The sequence below is a fragment of the Zalophus californianus genome, chromosome 12 (genome assembly GCF_009762305.2).
Source record: "Zalophus californianus isolate mZalCal1 chromosome 12, mZalCal1.pri.v2, whole genome shotgun sequence".
Lineage (NCBI taxonomy): Eukaryota > Metazoa > Chordata > Mammalia > Carnivora > Otariidae > Zalophus > Zalophus californianus.
In genome coordinates, this window is record NC_045606.1 from 27,220,254 (window position 1) to 27,237,459 (window position 17,206).

At 37.7% G+C, this 17,206-nt stretch overlaps 1 pseudogene; it reads left to right on the top strand.

The window, feature by feature from the left end:
- Positions 1 to 9,823: 9,823 nt before the first annotated feature.
- LOC113911112 lies at positions 9,824 to 16,981 on the top strand (annotated as a pseudogene).
- Positions 16,982 to 17,206: the final 225 nt, after the last annotated feature.

A 17,206-nucleotide genomic window follows, 5' to 3' on the forward strand; every position in this document is an offset into this window, starting at 1 on the left:
AACAGTTGTGTCCCATTATGAAAGAAGAAAAGGAAGGAATTAGATAAAGCCAGTGCAATTATCCATTAGTCAGCTGGCAAGAAACTGAATAAAAATGCCAAATATTTTATAACATTTTATAGTATTTTCAATTGTCATACAGTTGGCAAATGGATATAAAATTTTATATATCACATAAAGCTGCCATCAACTCAATGAATATACCTGTTTCACATTAAAATAAATGGAAACAAAACACTAACTTTAAAGTTGTGAAGAATCTGACAGAAAATCAAAATATTCCAAATAAATCAGATTTTGGCTATGGAAGTGAATTTTAGAGTTCAAAGGAATCACAATGACGAAAGAAAAAAAAAAAAACCTGGCAGAAATCCTATAATAAAGTCTCTTTTCCAAGGATTTTCTTTCCTCAAATACCATTCCAAATAACCATCTACGGGAATACAATACACAGATAGAAAGAAACAGTGATGCTGAACCCACTGGTGAGATCCCCAAGATGAAATAAGAATCTAAACTCATTACTTCACGTCATCTTTTATTTAGCTTCGCTATAATTTCCACAAATGACTTGGCAAAATTATTATTGTACACAAGCTAAATTTTGCATAAGGCAAAATTTCAGGTATGGTGCCTTTTTATTTGAATCAGTTGTTTCACAACAGTGATTATTTTTGATGGGCAGTTTGAGTGGTTATTTTGCATTACCAGGTAGTTTGGGCTTGGTATCTGCCAGTACATACCACTAGCACCATGAGGAGGCCAAAACTGGAACTACAGGTTTTCATGTGTACACGAAGCTGCTTTACAAACCTCGTCCTGCTCACAATTGGTTTCCTATTACAAAATAATGTGCTTGATCCAATAATGTCACACTTTATATTCTGAGCATAGCCACTTTCCATGACCTATAAAATGGGTCTTGCCAGTTAAGGGAAAATAATTTAAATGTTCTTGGAGAACATTTAAGAACATTAAGATTTCTGTTCAGAAAATATTTCTTATGAAAAGGCTTTGCATTTTGAAGAGTTGACCATAAATGTGTCAGAAACAAAGGTAATAAATAGGAAAATATGTCTTGTGAAAACCTGTTGATTAAGTTTTAGTAAACTCAGTTGAAAATGTGATAGTTTATAGAAGTAAATTTAATTATCCCTGATTTTATGATTATTTTATCTCATACCAACTGCATCTCTAATATTACAATAACTATGGGATAATAATATAACTGCATATAACTATCTTTTCTTTATATAATCCTATGCATGATACATAATAATTATGCAAAAATATTAATGGAAAATGTCAACTGTTCTAAACTCCAACCTCACTATACTTGCTGACAAAACAAATAAACAAAAAACAAACCTGTCTTTCCCCAGAGATCTAAACAGAAAGAATATTAATTATATTAGATATGACTAAGAAATTAGCATGTTTCCAATGATAAATTAGTGTATGTGCATATAGCTATGCCTAAAATTAATTATGCCTAAAGTTAATTGCAGGAGAATTTTAATAAATAGCTTAATGATCTGAAGATGGATCACTTATGATTGTAAGGAAATATAAAAATGGAATGTTAATTAAAACTGCACACTTTGAATGAAATTTTAATAGCTAAGCATGAAATGCTAATTGGTGCATCATATTCTTACAATAATTCTAATAAACTTTATCCAGGACTAAAATACAAGAGACAACAATGTGTGTTACAAATAAAGGTGAAAAGTGAATTAGAGATTCCCTGAGTGATGTAAGTTTTAAAATACAAAGTCTGCTTTACCAGTTATTTTCAGTGAAGTAATTTTTAGAGCATTAAGAATATGACATATCTGGGACGCCTGGGTGGCTCAGTTGCTTAAGTGTATGAGTCTTGGTTGCAGCTTGGGTCATGATCTCATGGTCATGAGATCCATTCCCGTGTTGGGCTCCACGCTTGGAATGGAGTCAGCTTGGGATTCTTTCCCCTCCTCTTTCTTCCCCCCCCAACCCCCGCACTCCTCCTCCCTCTTGAGCACACATGCTCTCTCTCTCTAAAATAAATAAATAAAATCTTAAAAAAAAAAAACACATGACATATTATCTATTTCTTTCTGATTACCGGGTTAAAAATTATGCTAATTGCTTAAACTCCCAGAATGCTATTTTTTATTATTGTTATGTTAATCACCATACTCATAATCACCATAATCATTATTAGTTTTTGATGTAGTGTTCCATGATTCATTGTTTGTGCATAACACCCAGTGCTCCATGCAGAAAGTGCCCTCTTTAATACCCGTCACCAGGCTAACCCATCCCCCCACCCCCTCCTCTCTAGAACCCTCAGTTTGTTTCTCAGAGTCCATAGTCTCTCATGGTTCGTCTCCCCCTCCGATTTCTGCCAATCATTCTTCCCCATTTTTAACTACAACAATATTAATATCTATATAATAAGAGAACAATGCAAATAGAAGTTTCCCCATTCTGAATAAGCGATCAAGTAAACTAAATGCTTCTCCTAGAACTTTCTGTTATTTCTATTATTCAGTTCATAATTCCTTGCATCAATTTAATTCTTTTCTATAGGATTAAGTAATTCCTCTCTATTGGATAATCCCCAACCTCATAAAAAAAACACAGTAACATTTCCCATCATAAAAATAAATCTCTTTCTACCCTCACTCATCCTCCAGCTAGAGACCCATTTCTGAGTTCCAATTTATAAGTAATTCTGTCAAAATATTGTCTATCCTCTGTCTTTATTTGTTCACCTCTCATTTTCTCTTGAATCCACTCTATAAAGTAGAATTAGGTTTTGTTTCAGGTAGTAGAAAACCCAAAACAAGAGTGGTTTAAATATGACAAATCTGACTTCTCTTATAAACACAGTCCAGGGATATGTCCAGGGCTGGTGTGGCAGTACAATGAACTAATGAGTAACAAACATGAGCACTTTTGATCTTGCTTACCCATCCTCAATAGGTGGCCTCCATCTCATAGTCCAAGCTCCAGCCAACACATCCTCTTTGCAGCCAAAAAATAATCAGGAATTAATGAAGAAAGATATGCCCTCTGCATTTAAAGACGCTTCCTCAAAACCCACATATTCTTGACCTCTAAATTTTTGAGTCCCACAGGACCCCCTCATCTCCTCTCTATACTCATCTCCTGCGGTGGATTTGCAATTTGTAGATTTGGCTAAGCTGAACTACCTTCCCCAGAATTCCCTTTCTTATCTCTTTCCAGTTAGATTGGGCCAAACAGGAAAAACTCTTGGGAGATTTGAAGGGTGTAAAACAAACAAACAAACAAAAAAAAACCAGAAATCATTTTGTAACACACATACAGTCTTTTATTTGCAATTGTAACTACTCCACCTTCCCGGGGAACTCCTTCAGGTTTTCTGTCTCCTGTCAAGTGTATGTGTTTCCATAACTAAGGGGCGTGGCTTCTCCTGGACACCCACATCATGAAGGTCAGAAGCAACAAGAGCTGACACTGAGTTCAGTTTGTCTTTGCTGGATTCAAGTTCTTACTTGTGGGTTCCAGCTTGTTATTCCAACCCCCCTCACTTTACACCCTTCCTCTCTTCTAACTGCCTGCCCTATGCACTTCAAATTCTAGCATTGGACACCAAGACCCCAGCCTTACCTATTATCAAGCTTCCACAAATGTGTAGAGGTAACTCCCTGTAACAAATCCACACATATCTCCTAAAGGTTCTACTTTTTCCATTGAACCCTTATTGGTGTACACTCTGCTAACCCCATCTAAGACCAGGGCTCTTCATCAAATCTGTGTTCTGAGGATCCCAAATTCACATCAAAAAACTCAACTCCTTCACTATACTCAAACAGATTTGGATACCGAATTGCCTTCTAGATATGTCCACCTGGATGTTTAATAAACAGTTCAAAGCAGAACTTTTGGTTTCTGACTTGTTCTTTGCCCTTCAATCTATAAACCTACTACCCCCATCTCAGGGAATGGAAATGTCTAGGTATCTTCCCACCAACACCTTTCCAATCCATATCAATTAGAATAAAAGTCAAAATCCTTAGAGTGGTCTATGAGGTTCTTCTTGATCCAGCCCCTGCTATGTCTTCAACCTTATCTACCATTCCTCTCTCTCACCCCACTGGAACAACACTGACTGTTTGGATATTTCTCAGCCTGACTAAGCACACTCTTATTTCAGAGGCTTTGCACCTGTATTTCCTCTGCCTATAAAGCTCTTCCCTTAAAACTCCAAGTCATACATCATAATAACTCTCCATTTTTATTATAAGTCAAAAAGTTAAAAAAGATGTTATTACTAAGAAAGTACCCTTTTTCTGAGCATCATTTTCTAGCATCTGTAATGGAGACAAATACAATGAGTGTGCTTATGTAGAATAAGTATTTTGAAATTGATACAATTATATCCAAAGCTTTAATATAAAAACTTTATAGAATTTTCTATATTGTTTTTGTATTAACATTAGCATGTTAAAATATTTAAATAAGTTCCATTTCAATTTTGGGGGGGTATTATAAGATCTGCATGAAGGTCTCTAAATACATTATTTTTTTAAAAAACTGCTACCATTTGAACAATGGGTTAAAATATTTTTTTTTCTCTTAAGAACTATCTCTTACTAGGTACTTCTGGAACTAACATTACAGAAAGGATAACTGATTTTTCAAGATTTAAATAACTTGGCTCTTGTGTTATTCCTAACGTTCTATATATTCAGAGGCATTGCTGTAGATATGGGATGCCTCCTGTGTATTGTGGAAGAGATAAAGGTGGTAGGCAACCCAATACATCTCCATTCCCATTAATGAAATGAATGACCTTTGCAGAAAGACAATCTAGCCTCTCAAAATAAAAGAGAGCTAATATCCTACAATCAATATAAGAATACTCTTTAACACATTTTCAACAAGGTCAGAATTTAAAGGAGTATAAATGCTTTTGAAAATTAGGCTGAAAATTAAATTTGCAGAGCAAACTATTTTACAAAATCTGTGCCTTAGAGTAATTTCACTTATTTGAGGGATATGTTCCTTTATAAAAATAGACTTATCAGGAGATTAAAAAGTATCTATTACTTACATGTTGGGATAATGATATTTGTTTTTTATAACATGTATACTCTTAGCTTATGGGGCATTATCATTAAAAGCCTGGGCATAGGGGCGCCTGGGTGGCTCAGTCATTAAGCGTCTGCCTTCAGCTCAGGTCATGAGCTTTCTCCATGACTAAACCCAAAGTAGCTAGACATTGCTGCAGAAGGTCACGGCAGGGAGGAAGGATGTTATATTAAAGATGCAAATACTAACTCAGTTGGGCTCTTTATACTCCCCAGCAATCTGAGGAAGTTTTACTGATAAACTCATGGTTCCTCTTGTCTCAATACTTTCTTGCAAAGATTTTCTTCTCTAATGTGTAATCCATCCCCCCACCCCGCCCAATCTCCCTTCAGTTCGTAGCAGATATTTGGATGTCTATTTCACAGAAAAGACTTGAAACTTACCTCCCATACTCTTTCTTTCTTCTGTCTGGTTAAATTAGATGGGATGTCCTTCCTTCACCTGCCGTTAGTATATCCAACTGTACACTGGATTCTTTCCTTCAGCCTTTTATGAGCTTTACACTATCCATGTTTCTTCTCTCTTTCAGTTGTTCTTAAAGTAAATGTTTAAATGTGCTCAATTCTCTCCACCTTAAAAAAAACAACAGCAATCTCCTTCTAAAACCACATCTCCAGTATCCTCATCATCCTCTTTCCTGTTAGAGTAATTTTTAAAAAATCCCCTTTACTCTCTTTTTCTATTCTTCTTTTCAAATTGCTACCTACAGTCAGGCCACCCCCCCCAACCACATCACCAAAACAGGTAAATGATGTTCTCTATGTCACTAAAAATGAATCACTATTCATTTTTCAGCTCTCATTCAAAAAGAAATAAAATTAAAAAAATTAAAAAACAAAAATGAAGAAACCAAGAGCATGCAACTCTTATATCAAGATTCAACATGTCATATGACCATTTCCTTCTGTCAATTTAAAGACCCACTTCTTTTCAATTTTCTAATTTATAAACATTTAATCCTCAGTAGAAGAATGTTTTGAGTATATTTAAAAAAATAATTATCAATATTCTTTTCACAACAACCTTAGAAATCTTGACACATCAACCATGTTTTCTTCTAGGTAAGTATATTATCTATTGCTGAGGAATAATATTACCACAAACTCCAGGGCTGAGGACACATTTATTATCTTATAGTTTCTGAGGGAGGAGTCAGGCATGGCTTAACTGGGTCCTCTGCTTAGGGTCTCACAAGGCTGCAATTCTAGTTTCTGCCAGAGCTGAGGTCTCATCCTTAGACTCTATACGGGAAGGATTCACTTCTAGATTAACTCAGGCTGGTGGCAGAATTCAGCATCTTGTGACTGTAGGACCACAGGCTTCAGTTTCTTATAGGTTGTCCCTCAAGGCTGTCCTCCATTCTAGAAGACCCCCATAAATTCTCATCATGTGGGATTCCTCAACATAGTCACCAGCTTCCTCAAAGTGAGCAAGGGAGAAAGAGACTCCAACAAGATGGGCAGTACAATCTCATATAACATAGTCACACAATCAGTACATATCAACATCCCTTCACCTTTGCCATATTCTATAAGGCATGTGTAAGATAGAAATGCACCCTGGGTGCAAGAGAGGCACATAGTACTTAAGGGGAAATTATAAATGTCCATTTCATATTACATGAGTTGCCTCCTGTTTGACATTCATCCTATTCTTTGAACAGCTGTTTTATAATATTTTTATCATTTGAGAGGCACTTTCCATTTTAAAAGGCTTCCAATCAGTTACCACTAATCTTCTGAAAAAAGAGATATAATAAAAAAGGTAATATTATGATCTATATATGCAAAAATAGTTTGGTCATATTCACTTTGGCTATTTTAATAATTTTTTTGAGACTATCTCTATTCAAGCCTGTCTCTATTCAAGGTAGGGCAGTTTGCTGTTGTGTTCTGTGGGTAGAATCTAACCAGGTTGTGATTAAAGTTACATCTGACCTAAAAATTTGCTGTTTTATAAATAAAATAACACTTTTAAAAAAAATAACACTCTTTTATAAAAGTATTCTTAGTTGCACCTTGAACACCATTGTAGAGTGTTAGCTTGACGCAGTTACTAAGGGATCTTTTGTTAAAATATGTTTCCATAAGGCAATTTTCACAGAAGAAATCCCACAGAATAGCTTTACATTAAGTAACAAATGATATACATGTATGCATGCACATAAACACACATAGTCTCTCAACAAATTCAGGAAATTAATTTTTTTTAAAGATTTTATTTATTTGACAGAGAAAGACACAGCAAGAGAGGGAACACAAGCAGGGGGAGTGGGAGAGGGAGAAGCAGGCTTCCCGCGGAGCAGGGAGCCCGATGCGGGGCTCGATCCCAGGACCCCGGGATCATGACCTGAGCTGAAGGCAGTTGCTTAACGACTGAGCCACCCAGGCGCCCCTCAGGAAATTTAAAGAAAGCTTTGGAGAAATGCTTATACCTAGTTAGATTAAAACAAATGCTTATAATGTGTTAATTCTGTAAAATAATTCCATTTTTGGAATTTAGACAATTTAAAAATGATTTAATTTTAAATCTTCTCTGTTTTTTTTTCCATCTCTATTATCAGAAGACAATAAATTACTTTTCTAACAAGAAGAAATGTTGGTATGATATTTTTTGCTCATAACAATGAGTGAGGGAAAATCGGAATTGCAGATGGGACAATTTTTTTGCAAGAGGCCAACACAACTACAAAACTGATTTTGGTATTTTTGTATTTGACGTATCATCTCTGTCATAACATTGCTGTAAAGACTTTTGTTATTTTCAAGCAGGGGAAACCATCCTATTCACACTATTTTTTTTTTTCATGCAGGCAATGTACAAGGAATATCTTACCAGCAGCTCAGTAACTCCTTACTGTCTTGAATTATGATTACAGTAGGTTTCAATGTGTTCTCCTTCGTCTAGATGTGTAGAACCTCTACTTTGAATTTCAGGAACATATCCGGAAGAAGTAAGACTTTTTGAACACTTTATGGCTTTTTATTTTTAAAATGCTTTTCTAAATATCCATTAACTCTACAACGAAAAATAACACCCAGGTGTCTCCCCTTCAAACATAAACGTACCCACCCCCCCTTGAGGTGCTTCTTCAAATGATGCCCTTATTGATCTTTTGAAATCTATAATTAGGTATGCCTGCAGCCACTCTTTTTTTAGGTTTAATGTGTTAAATTGAGGCATCATTACTCATTCTCTGAACTTTCACTTACCCTTACTGCATCTTCCACTGGTCCGCCAAGATAAAGAGACCTAATAAAATGTGACACAGCCTTATGTTAGAATTTTAGGTTGCCATTTAAAATCATGTTTTTGGAAGCCCATTTAATAACACATCAAAAGTTTATAAAATAATATTAGGTGAGAAAATTAGAATACAAAGTTGTATATAAAGTCACATTTGTACGTATACAAAAGTATCTTGCTAAATAGAGCTTAACAATGTTTCTCTCTGAAGGAAATTGCTTCCATAATTTTAAATTTCTCCTTTATAATTTTCAATATATTCTACAAGAATGTATAACATACACAATAAAGGACATTTTCTTCCCCTTTCATGATTATTTCATTGTCTTTTATTATTGTCTTCAACACGATTTGCACGTGTTTGAGACCAGATCCACTCTATTGGAATTTTACATTTTGCTTCTCAAATCTTCTATTATTTCTACATAAAAAAAATAAATCACCTTATGGAAGATTACTGTGCTGTAGAATAGAGGTCATCAAATTATAGCCCACAGGCTAAGGTAGCCTGTGATTTTTAAAATAGTTTAAAACAGCTCTAGTGAATTATTTTAAGTATTGGCTATACACGGTAGGAGTAGCTGCTAAGCCTTTCTCAGTATTGATAGAGGGACAAAGTAGGCCATTGTGTTGGAAGAGCTTTCCCAGGGAGGAACTAAGGGGTTACAAGCTCTGCTGTGTGGAGTGCTCTCTGTTTGGATTCTCCTCTCTTTCTAAATTGCTTCCTTTTCCCTTAGGCTGGTATGGTGAGGATGAGCTTGTGATTACCTCTTCTTGGGAGGTCCCTTTGTCCTTGTAAGATTTAGCAACACCAGGGAAAGGATGCCTGGGGTGGCCAGTTTATAGCAGCTCTTCTCTAAACCTTACTGAAAAATATTCTTTTACTCAGGTCAATATTCCTCACGCCTTGTTAATAGAGAAGGATGCTCTAAGGAACAACATCAGGGAAAAGGCCATAGGGCTAATTCCAGTCTAGACCTTAAATAGAAGGATAGTAGACATTCCCACAGTATTTTGGGATTACAGCCCTGGTAATAAATACAAATAAATAAACGTATAAACTTAACACTTCCATTTACGATGTAGTTGTATTCTTAGAAAATCTAGTATAGTTAAAAACATGCCCCGAATACTCTTCTGATATGTATAAAACAAGATTCTAGGTCCAGATAATTATTAATAAGTATTTCAATTATATGAATGTTAAGCAAGATATTTCAAAGTTATGAGAGATCTGTCCTTGCACCAAACAGTTCTTGTATTGCAGTATGGTTATCATCCCTGGCTGTCAGCTGCCAAATGCTGGTAGTGTCCCTCAGTCATTGTGAGAATCACTGTAAATGTCCCCTGCTGGTACAAAACCCATCTTAAGAACCTATGCTATAGAGCAAAGAAACAGAATAAGTAATAGTAATCAAAGAGTTTTCCAGGGTACATTACCTTAATTCTTCTAGCAATGAGTTTATCTTGGCTACTTAAATTATGTATCTTTTACAAATCACTTCAAAAGCACAAGAATACATTCTTGTACCTCCTGTGTATTCCAACCCTGTGCCTGGTGATTGCTTTCGATGTGACGGTGGAGGACAGTGACCTGGCACTCCCTCCGACTCTTCTGGAAATATCTGAAGCCGCGGAAGCCGGCTAGGAGATGCCACAGGAGCTGAAAAGCCCTGAGTGAAGCACCTTCAGAGGGAGCCTGAGCCAAGGCCCAACCTCAAAGTTGATCGTAGGAAACTTGAAGCTGCGGTGCACTTCTACGGGAAAGCTGGCATGCTCAACGCAGCCAATGCCTCTGTTTCTGTGACTGAGCTGCGGCCCTGGGCGAACCAGGCATGACAGGGGCAAGGCAGGACCACGGGCCACCTCGTGCACTGACCTGTCCCACAGCAAAGCTGATGGCAGGTGCTCGCAGTGCTTTCCTCTGTGGCCCAACACACCGGGGCCGCGGCTTCCTGCAAGAGGGCCTCCGAGCTGGATCCCGGGGTTAGACGTGCAAGCCGAATCTCAAAGAAAGAGAAGGAAGCTGCGATAGGTGCCAAACCCCACGGGAGGTGTCAGCAGCTTGGACTTTGCCGGCGTGCTGCACAACTCGAGCTTCATGAGTAGGGCACCAAACCTCCGGAGCCATCTCCAAGTTCAACAGCTCGTGCCTGAGATGACCCACAAACCCGTTGGGGACTCTGGCACCAGCCCCTTGCAGAACGACCTGGCCAGTCTCATCCAGGCGGGCCAGCAGTTAGTTCTCTCAGCAGATGAAGCCGCAGAACCCAGAGCTGATAGAACAGCACCAAAGTCAGTTACAAAGGGGGACCGCCATTGTCAGCCACAACGACAGGCAGGAATGATCACCCACCTATTCCAGCCATCGTGCCCGACCCCAAATGGAGGTATTTCTCGCATTTTGTGGTTTTCTCCCATTGGACTTCCCAAGAGAGAAAAAGGAAAATAAGTTGGACCTGGATGTTGAAAAAAAAAATTAGTAAAAATAAAAATAATTGGATGCCATTATATATCATTTGACTATCCTTAATATGGGCCTGACTACCTGTGCAATTCATTTCAGGCATTTTTTAGCCTCTCAATCTTTACCTATCTCATTCTCAGTTGGGTAAAAGCTGATTTTCTTCATTTATTCATTCAACATCTACCAAACACAGGTCTGTGCCTAGTGCAGTGATTAGCATTTCCTTAATCTGGTTTAGCTTTTAAATCAGAACAGGATTATCTGATTATGTTATCTATGAGAGTAAAACTGAGCCCCCTTTTCCTTACTAAGTATGTACTAATTTTATAAATCTATCAATATTGTGTTAGTTTATTTCTACTAATCCTATGAAAGTTATAAATTTCATGCATCTAAAATTCTCATACATACACAGAAAAGCCATTCACCTCCTATTGGTATCTGGTCTTACTGCTTTACATTTTAAGTAGGTTTTTCTTTGAAGATCTGGTTTAAATTTCAGTAAAACATGAGACACCTGAATGAATAGCATAAGAAACTGATTATAATGCTTTCCTTTATAGAATATTATATTTTCTGGGAGATAAGCCAGAGGTTGATCTAACTCATCTCTAGCACTTTCAGCTTTAAATACTTTACCACAAACTACCTTGCAAAATCTTCCGCAAACAGTAATAAAATGTTTTTCCAAAATAAATGTATTTTTATGTAAATATATTTACTAACAATCCTCTACAACTCTGTTAGATGAATTCTAATTCCTTTCGTCCCTGAAGCCCCAAATTGTGACCAATGACTTTTTTTTTTTTTGAAGTTGCCATTCTTACAGTGTTTGATGTTTCTCCTTTTTTCTTTTTCCTCCATGTTAGAATGCGCTGTTAAATCAAAAGAGTCCCGGTGCAAGAGAGGTTTCTAAATGGAGAGCTAGAGTAACTTTTTCCTTTTTGTAATTTAGGATTGGGCTCCCAGGTGGGTTCATAAGTCTAAAAATAGGGCAGAATTTATTTTTTGCTTTTCTAAGGCAGAAGTCATTTCAACCATTTTAAAAAGCACTGCAAATGACTACCTTTGACAACCTGGAGGCCAAGGAAGCGCTCCCAGCTCTGAAAATGGAAACAGCTGGGCTGGTTCTGTGGCAGTGAGTCAGCCTGAGTCACAGGCCCACACCCAGATGGAAAAGGCAAACCCTGGGGGCTTTCGGGGATCCCTAGAGTCTGGAATGCCCTGTGGGACTCACTGCTGTGTCTGCACTGGCCTGGGTGTCAGAAACGATTTCTTGCTCTTTTAAATTTTTCTTGTGGTTCCCTATCGTTTTCACCATAATTTATAGGTTTATTTACATTTCCAATAAATACTGGTGAGTGTGAGTCACTGCAGAATAAATTAAGATATCCTCAGTATACACGTGACATGAGACAACTCCAGAGAAAACACCAACCCTCCCATACCTTTCTTCAGTCTGGAAGTCTGGAGGAGTCCAGATATTTCTGGAGTTCCCAGACGCAACAGCACTTCACGTCTAACACAACGGAAAGCAGATGTCATGAGATAACAGCATGCAGGATATACAGTAGCTCCTACCTGCCCACCTAACCCATTTAATAAAAGCACTGGATAACCATGACCAGTGTTTACTCTGGCCAGGAACTCTGGAAAACACTCTACATGTCTGATCTCCATTAATGTATTACAACCACTCTGCGAAGTGGATATTGTTATTTTCTCTATGGTCATGCAGCTGGTAATAAGTGAAGCCAAAAAGTGAACACAAGATTCCAGAGGCTAAACGCTTACTAATTATGATGGTTAAAAACTGATTTTTTTTTCCTGAATAAATAACTTAAGTTTTAAGAAAGAAGAAGACTAATTACTATAGAAGAGTCGTAACCTATGTAACAAGCCTATGTTAAGCAAAGCCTATATTCAAGCACTGCTCTAGTGACTAAAAAACAAAAAATCAACTGTGAAATAAAATAGACAAATGACCTAATGGAACTTTCTGAGGGGAAAAAGACAATAAACAGAATAAATAAATAAGCAGATTACATTGTGGTAGATAGTAAACGCAATAGAGGAAAAACCAATCAAGGAAGTGTACGTAGGTTATGGAGATGTTAAAATTTAAATCCTTTGGTCAGTACTGATTTCCTGAGAAGGTGATAATTATAGTTAATTAAAGACCTGAAGGAGGTTAGTAAACAAGCCATTCTTCATCCTCAGTCCAACCTAACCTCCAGGGGAAACAGCATTCTAGGCCAACAGGATGAATTCAAAGGCCCTAAGGCACCAGGGAGCACTTCTAGGCCCTTCTGGGAACAGCCAAGGAGACCTGGGGAGGAGGAGGAGGCCCCCTGCAGCAGAGCGCAGAAGAATACAGAATGGGGGATGGGACCTGGGAGAAGATGAGGCAGGAAGGAGAGTCTTCCACTCCAATCATAAAAGAAGCTGTAGCATTTGAAGCAGAGGGGAGACATAATCTGTATTACGATTTTAAAAGGATTACTCTGACTTTTATACTGAGAATTGACTGGGGGCATGAGAGGGAGGAGTGGTCAACCTGAAAATGCTGTTAGGAGATTGCAGGATCAAGATGAAGTCTGCTTGGCCCAGAGACACAGTATTGAAGGTGCAGGAAAATGATTTGGATTCTGGACATATTTTGTAAGCAGAAATGATGGGATTTGCTTATCAACTGAATACAAGGTATGAGGTATAGACCTGAGTCAGACCTGAGCATCTGGAAGTGTTGAGATTTATTAGCCAAAATGTAGAAAGTGGTGGATATCACAGGGTTAGGAGTCTTCTTAAGCAAATATGATGAAGAAAGATAGTCAAGTTGAAAGAGCATGCAGAATGATCAGAATGATTGACCGACAGGATGTAATTAGGTTAAATAAGAAAAAACAAAAGTATGCCAGGAAGCACAGTGTAGAGATGGTAGGGCCAAGGACTGGAGGTGCTCAAGGGGTTGTAGGGTGTGGCATCAATACTAGACAGGAGACTAATGTAATCAACATAAACTATGGCTCCCTCAAGTCAAAAATTGGTTAGAACATGCCCTAGCCAGAGTCCCTCCCTACTGGAGGCCAGTTCCTGGAACTCCCATATATTCTATTCTCATATTAGCGTTAGATAACCTAAATTCCTTGAAATGATTTAGGAGTGAATGGTTTTCTAATTATCTAAAAATTAAAGTTCCAAACACTTAAAGTTTGAGTACTTATAAGATTCGGCTATATGAGATATATTTGAGAACTCCTGGACTAAAAGAGATTGTCCACATTAGCAGTCAAAACACATATTCTAGGACAGAAGTCAATGCATGATAAGAGGATTAAAAACAAAATAAGATGTACTAGTATAGAGACTTAAAGGTTCATTATTAATTCTTCTCATTTTGAAATGGGTGGAGCACACCTTCAAATTTAAAATCTTAATATTAATCTAATTATTGGCAAACTCTTCTGAAATCATTTTACCAATTCTTAAAAAGTAGATTGTGATAAAATTACATTTTCTTAATGTATTTTATTAAAATAGAAGACTGTCATTAGTTGCAATTTTGGTCATACAAATAATTATGTTATTCCCAGATGTCTCATAAGTAAATGGGGCATTGCCAGTGTACATAAAAATTCTATATGACAGATCTCCCACACTTTGAGATTTGCCATGATCCCTTGTGAAGTTGGGAAAACACCTGGTACTACCATTCTCCAGGAAAGTGACTTCACTTTTTGTAAACATCCACCATGTTTCATTTCCAAGCTTTTGAGGAAATATACATTTTCATTACAAAAAGTGTGGGTGAGGGGCGCCTGGATGGCTCAGTCGGTTAAGCGTCTGCCTTAGAGTCAGGTCATGATCCCGGGGTCCTGGGATCGAGCCCCATGTCAGGCTCCCTGCTGGGAGGTAGGAGCCTGCTTCTCCCTCTCCCACTGCTGCTCCCCTCTGCTTGTGTTCTCTCTGTCAAATGAATAAATAAAACCTTAAAAAAAAAAAAGTGTGGGTGACCCCCAAAACCTTTTTTTAACAACGTTAATAAATCATAAAATAATATTTGTATGGCCAGTAGGCACTTTTAAGACAATCATGGCTATTTATTATTGGCTAACATTTTACTCCTTTATTATTCTCTTACTTTCAAAATTACTTCACTTCTCACCACCCTACCATCTCAGCAATGACGGAAGCATGTTGGAATAGCAGTACGTATTCTCTATGTTGTGGCTATCTATCTGATTACATAGTTTCTAGAAATATTTCCCTATAAAATTAGAGGTTACTCATATAAATTAGTACTTAAGATTTTTTAGTAAGATGTGGAAGAATTTTAATTTTTTATATTATAAAAAATAACACAACATTTTGTGTTAACAGAAATGTTATCTTGGGGGGATGAGGGAGTTAAATTGTCACCTCTAGATATACTCAAATTTAAGATGCCAGAGAGCTCACCTTTCCAAAACATGACCTTCCCAATCCATTGAAATGTTACCATTATGTCATTTCATTATGTGTTCAAAAACCTGTACGATAAAATCTATATGTTATTTTGAGGTTTAAGATATCGACTCAGAAGTTATTTTATATTATCGAGTCAAAATGCAGAAAAGATCATGGAGACAATAAGCATTGATCAGACACGCTTGCTGGACAATATGGGAAGGAAAAGATCTTGAGAAAAGGGGTCAGCCTATGGGAGATGGCTCCAGGTGGGGTGACAAAGGGACAATACACTGGCACAATGCCTCTATTAGTTCAAAGACTCATTTAGGAAAAGAAAAGAAAGACGCCTTTTCCATTTTAACAGTTATCCACAGACTGACACTTGATAATATGCTTTTGATTAAAATAGCCTTTTCATTATGTAATTAAGATCTTGTTTCTTTTTATTTTCTGAGAAATAACTTGCTAAATTTTCTGAGGTCAAATAACTTGCTAAAGACTGCATAAGGAGGAAGAAACTAAACTGATGTTCACATGTGCTCCAAATATACCGAGAAGGTGCCAACATGCCCCGATGCCTCAGAGAGTCCATTTTCAAAGTCTCAAAATTGTTGACTGGCTTTTCCTTCTAGATTCAGTGGGATGGAGTAGTAAAAGTCAGATTTTGGTAGGCGTGAACTGGAAGTCAGAAAGTGAAGACGTTTACTTTAATGAAGTGACAGTAGTAAATTTTATTGATTGCTAAGGGTATCAATCCCTGTTGGGAAAGAAGAGGGGGATGGATCAGAAGTCGCCAAGAGGAAGTAAGACCTTTCTTGAACTTAAAAGACAAGTAGGAACTTTCTAAAAGATAAAAGGCTGGAGGTAGGGGCAAGGAAATAGGATGAGCAAAGAAGGCAGGCAGGGTTTGGAAGTAGAAGGGAAAATGGGGAGGGATGAGGCTGGGGATCTAGGAAAAGGTAAGATTAGGGAGGCCTTGGATGGTGTGCCAAAAATCTTTAACTTTATCTCTTTTGTAATGGGAGGCTTTTGATGAGCTGAAGCAGAGGTACAATATGTCTGTATTTGTGTTTTATATAAATCAGCTCTGAGGAGGGTGTATTTGAGAAGGGGAAATTTGGGATTGGAAGGTTGCTGCAATGATCCAGGAAAAAGAATGTATGATTTTCAGGGGGGTGGCAATCATGATTGGGAAAAGGGAACATATGTATATATAATCAGCAGGTCTGGGTCATTATTTGGAGATGTGTAAATAAGGAGGAGTCATCTCTCGGTTTTCTTGCCTGGATTGCAGGGTACTCCTTGGAACCAAAAATAAGACAGACAACACAGCAGTAAATACAAAATGTTGCATTAAATTCTGGACAAGTTGAATGTGAAGTTCCTGCAGGAGACACCATGGAAATATAAGGCAGAAAACGGGACATGTGAGAAGAGTTCAGGAGCTGAGGGACTAGGGGTTGCTGTCTGGCAGTAACCAGCCTCTGAATTCCAGTGAAAACCTCAGATTGGAGCTGTGAGACTGAATGTGAATATTCACCAGGAGAAAATTCAAGAACAGAAGTTGGCTGAGGAAATAACTCAAGAGAACAGTAACACTTCTCTGTCTGACAGGGGAAAAAGAGCCCAGGAGGGATAAAGAAACTATAAACCCAAGATATAGCTACAAGATCCAAGGGAGGAGAGAGAATTTCAAGAAGGGAGTAGTATCTCACTTTAAATACAAACTCTAAGTACAACTAGACCCTTTGGTCCAGCAACCAGGGGCGCGATTGGTTCGCTTCATGGTGCAGTCACTCTCTGAGGACACAGACACCAGATCATGGTTGCTTGAAGAGGGAGTGAGAAGCTGAGGCTCCCTTGAATTCCACGTTTTCCCTAATGATAGTCACCTTGATCCTACTCTGTAGCTGGCTCTCGGTT